Source organism: Leptonotus elevatus, chromosome 21 (assembly GCF_054856555.1).
Source record: "Leptonotus elevatus isolate MCC_2025b chromosome 21, RoL_Lele_1.0, whole genome shotgun sequence".
NCBI lineage: Eukaryota > Metazoa > Chordata > Actinopteri > Syngnathiformes > Syngnathidae > Leptonotus > Leptonotus elevatus.
Window position 1 is genome coordinate 8,117,166 of NC_141259.1, and position 8,170 is coordinate 8,125,335.

An 8,170-nucleotide genomic window follows, 5' to 3' on the forward strand; every position below is an offset into this window, starting at 1 on the left:
ATGACAGCGGAGGGTTTGTGTCGGAGGGAAGCGCTGAAGTTTGAGTATAGTGGCTTGTTTTGACCCTGTGGCCTGCGCTCACTCACCCAAAGCTCATATACATAACTGCATCTTTCATGAGCTATGGTCAATAACCGATCCATATTGTATAGGCACCTGTGCGTATACTGTATGTATGTGTGGCCCACTGCAGGACTTGCCTGGACACAGTCAAACTATATAATGTTGATAGCTTATACCTGTTGTAGTGTAATAATAATGTTAGGTGAGTTTACAACAATGTTTAGAGTTAGCGCAAAATTTTTCTTTAAAAGACAACTAACATGATTTGTTTGTTTTTTTAAAACCTTGATTTTATCTACATATCCCCCTAGTGCGTAACCTTTTAACCTTGTGTGGCAACTGGATTAGCATGAATACAGGACTGTACTTCCTGGAAAATCCATATTTGGAAACATAGTCAGTCCAGTCACAAAAACCAAACCAATCGTCATGAAAAGAAAAATGTGCGGGCAAAAGAGGCTCGCGTGGACGTTGTAGCAGCAGTTTCATCAGATTTCAATATTTCATCGATTTGTCAGTTGGCTGTGAAGTACATATTGCTTTGTCTGTCCCCATTTCCACATCGTGCGACTAATAAAAGTTATCTTATCCTATCTTGTCCTGTCTTCTTGCATAGTCTGCGTATGCAAACACGCACGTCTTCTCACTCACTTTTCATAACATGCCGATAACATGCCAATCATTACAATTGTGACCACTGTTTGGTTGGTTCTATCAACCAACAAAGGTGGCAAAACCAGGTCTAGAAAGCCCCAGGTGCTAGCTAGCTAACTCCTTAGCTAGCTCCCATGGTGCTCGTTTACCTGCTAGGAAGCAAACTAGCTAGCTAGCTAGCATCAGGGGCTAAAGCCAAACTGTGGCAGGGTTTTTACTTTCTGGACCTGGATTTGCCACCTCTGTTGTTTGTAACAGAGGTCACCAACTTTTTTTTATTTATTTTTTTTAATTGAGGGTTACATCTTGCGTACCAGTTACATACACACTTCTGGAATAGCAAATTTGCTCAAATTCCCATATTTAATATATCTGTGAAGACATTGATCATGTTAGTGATTTCTCACACTTATTGGAAAATTTTAATATTTATAAATAAATATTATATGAGCACTTTATTTCCACAAATCTCTGCTAGTGTTTGCATTTTCATTTGATCACTGCTACAAGATCACTAGACTAATGTGGTTCTTGGGGCTAACTGGCACCTGCGGGCACCTCGGTGATGACCCCCAACGCCCTGACTGTCATTGGAATTATTTTAAAACAAATGCTTAATACACTTTTTTTAAAAGGGAAAAAAAACACAATGGTCACGAAAAAAAAACGTGTGCAAGGCTTCAAAAGAAAATACAGAAAAAATGTAAAAAAAAAAATACAATGTTAAATGTTAAAAAACAGGAAAAAAACTTGTGTAATTTCAAAAGAAAATAAAGAAAAAAATATATATTTTTAAGTTAAATATTAACACAAAAAAACTTGTGTAACTTTTCAAAATAAAATACTGAAATTTTTTTTTATATATTTTTTAAAGTTTAGTACCCTTTAAAAAAATACTTTTCAAAAGAAAATACAGAAAATTATCTCATGAAAATGTATTTTGTTTTTTATGGTCCAACAAATAATTATCGTGCCGCTAACTTTGTAGCCATTTTCAGTTGTGTATGTTGGGTCTTTATCCTGATTCAAATCTCCCTGATCCTGATGGAACAAAGCAGCCCCAAAACATAATTGAGTTTGTTCTGTTTCACATTAGGTGCGTTTTTTTTTTCTTTGTTTGCTTAATTTTTGAGAGCGAACAAGCCAATTTCCCCCACATATACATAGTAGTTATAGAAATCTTAAACATTGTTTATTTTTTCCCAACGCATGCGCATTTCATTGTTTTGATAGTAATACATAACTTGTTCCTCGTTCCGCCTCGTCAGGTTATCAATGTTATCCAATTTCCTCCGAAACCATGGAAACTGTTTACTCGTGTATGTGTGTGCGCACACTCGGGTGTGTAACGTGCAACCCTGCATGTTGTGTCTCCACGAGGGCATGTTCAATAAATGTATTTCAAATGCGCTCGTACCCGTTTGCGACACAATCAATGTAATCTATTGCGCTCTCTTTCACTTTCCAAAAGAATGAATGTTGCACTTGCATCCCTTCATCACCTGCGCGCTTTCCGCCAGTGGCACCTTGTTTAAGCCCGGTCAGTGTTAGCAAAAGAGTAAACCGGCCGCTCGTAGTTGCTAGATGACCCCTGCGGCTCTTATCAGGTGAAGGGGGTTTTGATTAGTGTTAATGGCTGCGACTAAATAGCCGTCAGCCTTTGGCTACACCTATTATATATATATATGTGTGTGTGTGTGTGTGTGTTTGTGTGTGTGTGTGGGTGTGTGTGTGTGTGTGTGTTGGGCTCAAGGGCATGCTAGCAATTCATCATGCTGGAAAAGCTATATTCGCGTTGCAGTGATGAACATGTTATGTGTCTCACCCTGCAACCTAAGCTGCGGCGGCGGTCGTAATTGTTTGCACCCGTGGAATTCAAGTCATAGAATAGAAAGAGGTGCCTTGACTTACGAGTTTCATTTGTGCCACGGCCACGCTTGTAACTCAAATTACTTGCATACTAAACCATATATATATACACACGGTGGCACTAATTTGTTTTTCACTCAAAAACAAACTCGGATCGAAACTATATTAGCCGAAGCACTTGTAAGTCAAACTGTACTGCATATAGAAATCAATGGCACTAAATTTGTTATGACTGTGTTTTTGGTTTGGTCATGTGGTCATTTAATTATTATGGTCTTGTATTATGTTGTCCCTTGTGATGAGGAGGTATTTGTATTTACAGTTGCTATGTCCATTATGAGGATAATGTTTGATGATGATGTGTTGGCTGCTGTTAAATTGTCTGGTCTTTAGAAAATGTCCCTTCTTGGTTTCTCTAGTCATTATTTTGTAGTTGCTATACAGTTGCTATGTCTCTTGTGATGATAAAATTTTCACTCTGAATTTGCCTAGTCTTTTGAAAATGTCCTTTATTTTGTCTAGTCATTTCTATTTTGTAGTTGCTATGTACATTATGATGATAATGTTTGCCACTCTTAATTTGTCTAGTCTTTTGAAAATGCCCCTTCTTATTTTGTCTAGTTATGTTGTCGTTGATATAAAGTTGCTATGTCCATTATGATGATAATATTTGATGATGTGTTGCGCCACTGTTAATTTGTCTCGTCTTTTGAAAATGTCCTTTCTTACTTTGTCTAGTCAATTATTTTGTAGTTGCAATACAGTTGCTATGTCTCTTATGATGATAATTGTTGGTGTGTTAGCCACTCTTAGTTTGTCCTATGCAAATATCCCTTCTCATTTTGTCCAGTTATTGTTTTTTTGTAGTTGCTATACACTTGCTATGTGCATTACTATGATCATGTTTGATGATGATGTGTAAGCCACTCATTGTTTGTCTGGTCTTTTGCAAACGTCTCTTCTTATTTTGTTTGGTCATTTTTATTTTGTAGTTGCTATACAGTTGCTATGTCTCTTATGACAAGGTTTGCTGCTGTCTTAGCAACTCTCAGGTTGTCTAGTCCTTTGCAAATGTCCCATGTGCAAATGAGAATATTTTCGCTTACTATGCTATATTTTCGGTTACTATGCTATTATTCACTCTTTGTTTGTCTAGGCTTTTATTCTGTCTGGTCATTTTTATTTTGTAGTTGTCATACGGTTGATGATGATGTCTTAGCCACTCTCAGGCTAGTCTCGTCCTGTGCAAATGTCCCTTAAGGTGAGAATGTTTTCAGTTACTATGTTTGTCTAGGCACTCTTATTGTAATTGTGCCTTGCCCACCCGGAGTAGCTGGAGAGACAAAAACGGAGTTCATGTCCACAAAGTTCTCCCGGCATTATTATAATTTACCGATGTTGACTATTCTCCCCAAGAATCTCGGCTTTTTAAGAATGCTCCGTGGTGTCTGTGCTACTGTCTCCCTGCAGCCAGTGTGTCAGCAGCACAGTGATATATGTAAATACTGTATACACACACATACCCTGGCAGACAGTAAGAATTAAGCTCGTCTTACCGAGCACAATCTTGGGCTATGATTCACGATCCACTCGTGGCCCAGAAAGACAGGTTGCAGCGCCAGCTCTGTAAATCGCCTGGCATCTGGCGCAACAGACAGCCTTGCATGTTAATGCCGAGTTAATATTATTCTTATGAACTGCGAGTGACTTTGCATGTTAGTGAGCGCTCTATCAAATTAACGTCACTTCCATTACCGCCGCCGTCTATTTCGTGTCACGAGTGCGCGGCCGCCACGTTGCCCGTTTGCTTCCGCGTATATCAGGGCGTGAAGACAAAAATATGAGCAAGAGAAGTCAATGGCGTACACAACGTTTTTAATCCTTAAAATCCACGTTTGAACACAAACACACGTAACCTTTCTGTGAGGAGGAGAGGAAAAAGGAGGGGGGGGGGGGTAAAAAAAAGAAAGATAGTCCCGACTCATTTATCACATTGCTCCAAATGTACAGATGAATCCGGTGATGAAAATCTGTGCTGAGAAATGTCAGGCAGATATTAACTCCAATGCATCAAAGTGGCGCTGCAGTCACTAAGCTGACGCTCCCAGCCGCCGGTTCGAGTCTGAGCCGGCGATGTAATTTTCAGCCAACCGCGGCCATTTGTCACCCAGAAACGAGTAAATAAAGACACAAGTCACTTTCTCCCAAAGATTAACATCTGAAATGATGCAGAGCGAATTTCATTAGCGCGCAAATGCCATTCTTTAGATCTGTCTCATCTCAATGAGAGTGAAGGGAGAGAAGAGAGAGGGGGGGGGGGGGGGGGGGTGTTGCCTTTTCATGTAGTTTTCACTAATCGCTTCCCTAACAAAATACGGCAGCCTTGTACTAATAAGTAAGTTAAGGCTCAGTGGATAGATAGAGTGAAACAGCACAGAGGCTAATGGAATTGAGAGCTTTCCATGCCTCCATGGGTGTCTTAATTGTCAAAAGGAGATTCTCAGATGAGTACTGCGGGAAGCCTAAATTGGAGAGCAACTCGCCGGACTTGTTTTAAGCCAGAGCGCCTCTCATTTGCGTAAGCTGGATCAAATCCTTTATTCAGTGTCTGGAAACAGCGGCGGCAAAGTTTCCAATGCAGCCAATTGGGACTGCGGCGAGTGAAAAAAAGCTGTGCATTTACAGCTTTGCAGGTTCTTGTTTATTTCTTGCATGTTAATCTAAACTGAGAAATGATTGCTTTCTTTTTTTCAAGGTTAGGTGATTTATTGTCACTCTGGACGTGAGATACATTGGAACTTCAAAAGTCTCACAAAATTTGTGACAATGGTTGACTTTCAGTCTGTTCCCATAGGAAACTTACATGGAGCAATCGATTCTGTACTGCTAAGCTAAGGCTGTCGGTTAATGCTAATTTGTGCATTCAAAAATGTCAATGCTACTCTGGTTAACTTGTGGCTTTGATGTGAAAAGGGTGTTTCGAAGACTCGCACCCATTTCCAGTAGGGCTCGAAATTCAATTACAATTTCTAAAACGAAACTAGACAAAAGTGCAATTTGTGCAGAAATTGTGTGGGAATGCTGAAAAGCTGAATGTTATTAGCATAAAAGTGCCTGATATAATAATAATAATAAAAGGTTAGGAACAACATACTACACTCCACAATTACAAAATCTGAAAAATTGTGAACAAAAAGAAAATATTATTATACATTTTTTAAGCCTAACATACATAAATATGTATTTGCACTTTTTTTTCATTTTAAAATGACTAATTTAATAATTCTAAAAACAAAAAAAGGGTAAAAAAATGGCCTATTGACCTCTACTTGGGTCAATTTGACCCAACTTTGAGTCAAGAAATGGGTCTTTTAGTGTAAAACAACTCGTAAATATTGGTCAGAACTTTTACTTGGTCAAAACAATTGGGTCAAATTGACCCATAGAGTGGATCGGTCCATTTTTTTAAATCCATAAATGGGTTACTTTTGCCCCCACGGTTTTTAGAGTGTATAATAATAGTGTTTCAAAGAAATGTATTTGTCTTAATATTTTTTTTAACCTATTTAAATATTTTCTTGTTTTGTACAAAAATAACAAGTGATTGTCCTAATCGTGATTTCAATTATTACCAAATGAATCGTGATGAATATTTTCTTCATAATCGAGCATCCCTAATTTCGAGTGTAGTCGTTTCAGACAGTTGCTTGAAGGTGGCTCTGGATCTGAGACTAGCATAGCTGATCAGGTCACTCTGTCAATGCAGAACCGTGAGTATTTGGGAATATATTGAACTTGAATTTGACACATTCTTGAAAATCAAGCTGTTTCTGTTAGCACTCTTGGGAAAATGAAGCTTCATGAATCACTTACGATATTATTTTTACTCCTGTAGATGGTGCTCCTTGTTTAAATATAAAGTCCAGTGCGATGGAAATTACTGATGATTACATTTACTTGAATGAAATGATGACTTTTGCGGGCATTCCACTGTCATCGAATCCAAGCACTACATCTAAAATATACAGAACATAAGATGCCGAACGTGTTTTTAATCTAAAAAGGTCGACACGGCCATGAATTTGGAACATCCATGCCAGCGTTACAATTGCACTTGTCTGCAGATGATGCCGAGATAAATAAAGATAAAGTTGCTCACAATGTGGACGAGGATTTGATGAGAATCCCAAAGTGAGGAGGACCCTTCATTTGCAACCTTTAATCAGCCCAATGAGATCAGATTCCAGCAGAAAAGAAAAGTGAGGGTGGAGAAATGAAATGGTAATTAGTATTGATTACCTATGTGCATATGACCCTTTCAGTCTTCCCCATGCATTCTTAAATCAACCTAAATTATTGAATTTACTAATTTCATGCAGGGGGGGGGGGGGAGAAGTCGCAGTGAACTGTGCACCCATTGGAGTGTGAGGAAATTACAATGATGGGCTACAAGGTGTCTTTTGGTGCACAGGCGGAGGAGTAAAGACAAATTAAGCATGCTGGTTTAAGTTAAGTATAATTATTCTGGGAGGGTCTGTTGGGAGGAAAGGTGATTCAGGTTGATTCCCCCCCCCCCCCCCTCTCTCTTTCAAATTACATTTCACATTGTCACTAAAGAATGGTCTCAGCTTGACCGTATATGCATGTAATTACTGTTAGTTAGGACGGGTGACAATAAAAAGTTTAATAAGTGGAAAGCAGCCCAATTAATACGCCAGTGGGAAATTGAAATTTTCTTTCAAATGATAAGATTAATTCCCTAATTGTGGCAGCACACACGGCCTCACACCGTTAATCTGCGTGGGGTAATAAGCCACTCATCTCAGAAATGGTCCGGAGCCAAAGTGGACAGCGACTGATGGAAGGGATCCGTGTCATAATGGACCCAATGAACCCGGAAGCTAGGAGGAAGCTGTGGTGCTCTGGCGCCACCTGCTGGAGGCTTGTGACATGACAGCGTATAGAGAATACTGTATTATTATTTTTTTAAAGTTAGTTTTGAAATGGGTTCTGCAACATGCATATGGCATCAACGTTGACTGTTTATATGACATTTTTTTGGTGGGAGGTTCAGAATCTTTTATTATTATTATTATTTTCCCCTGTCAAAAAAGGGAGAAAAAAAATCTTCCCAAAAATAACAAACATTCTGAAAAACAGGGAAAAAATATTCCATATTAAAGAATTTTAAAAAAGAGAGAAAAATATTTAGAAAAAAATATTTAAAAAAACAGAGCGTCCATTTCTGCTTCAAACGTCTTCCGAAAAACAAAACAAAACACCAAAAATCTGAAAAACAGAAAAGAAAATTCCATATAAAATTAAAAAAATATATATATATATATATTTCGAAAACAGAAAAAGAAATACTCAGAAAAACAGAGCGTCCATTTCTATATATATATATATATATATTTATTAATGACAAAAAAAAACAATAAAAAAACAACAAATAAAAATCAGAAAAAAAATTAAAAACCAATACTAAAAATTTAAATAAAAAACTCCCCCCGCAACAAAATTAGTCAGAAAAACACATATACTATTAAAAAATGAGTTGATTAAAATTTTAATTATGTATCAT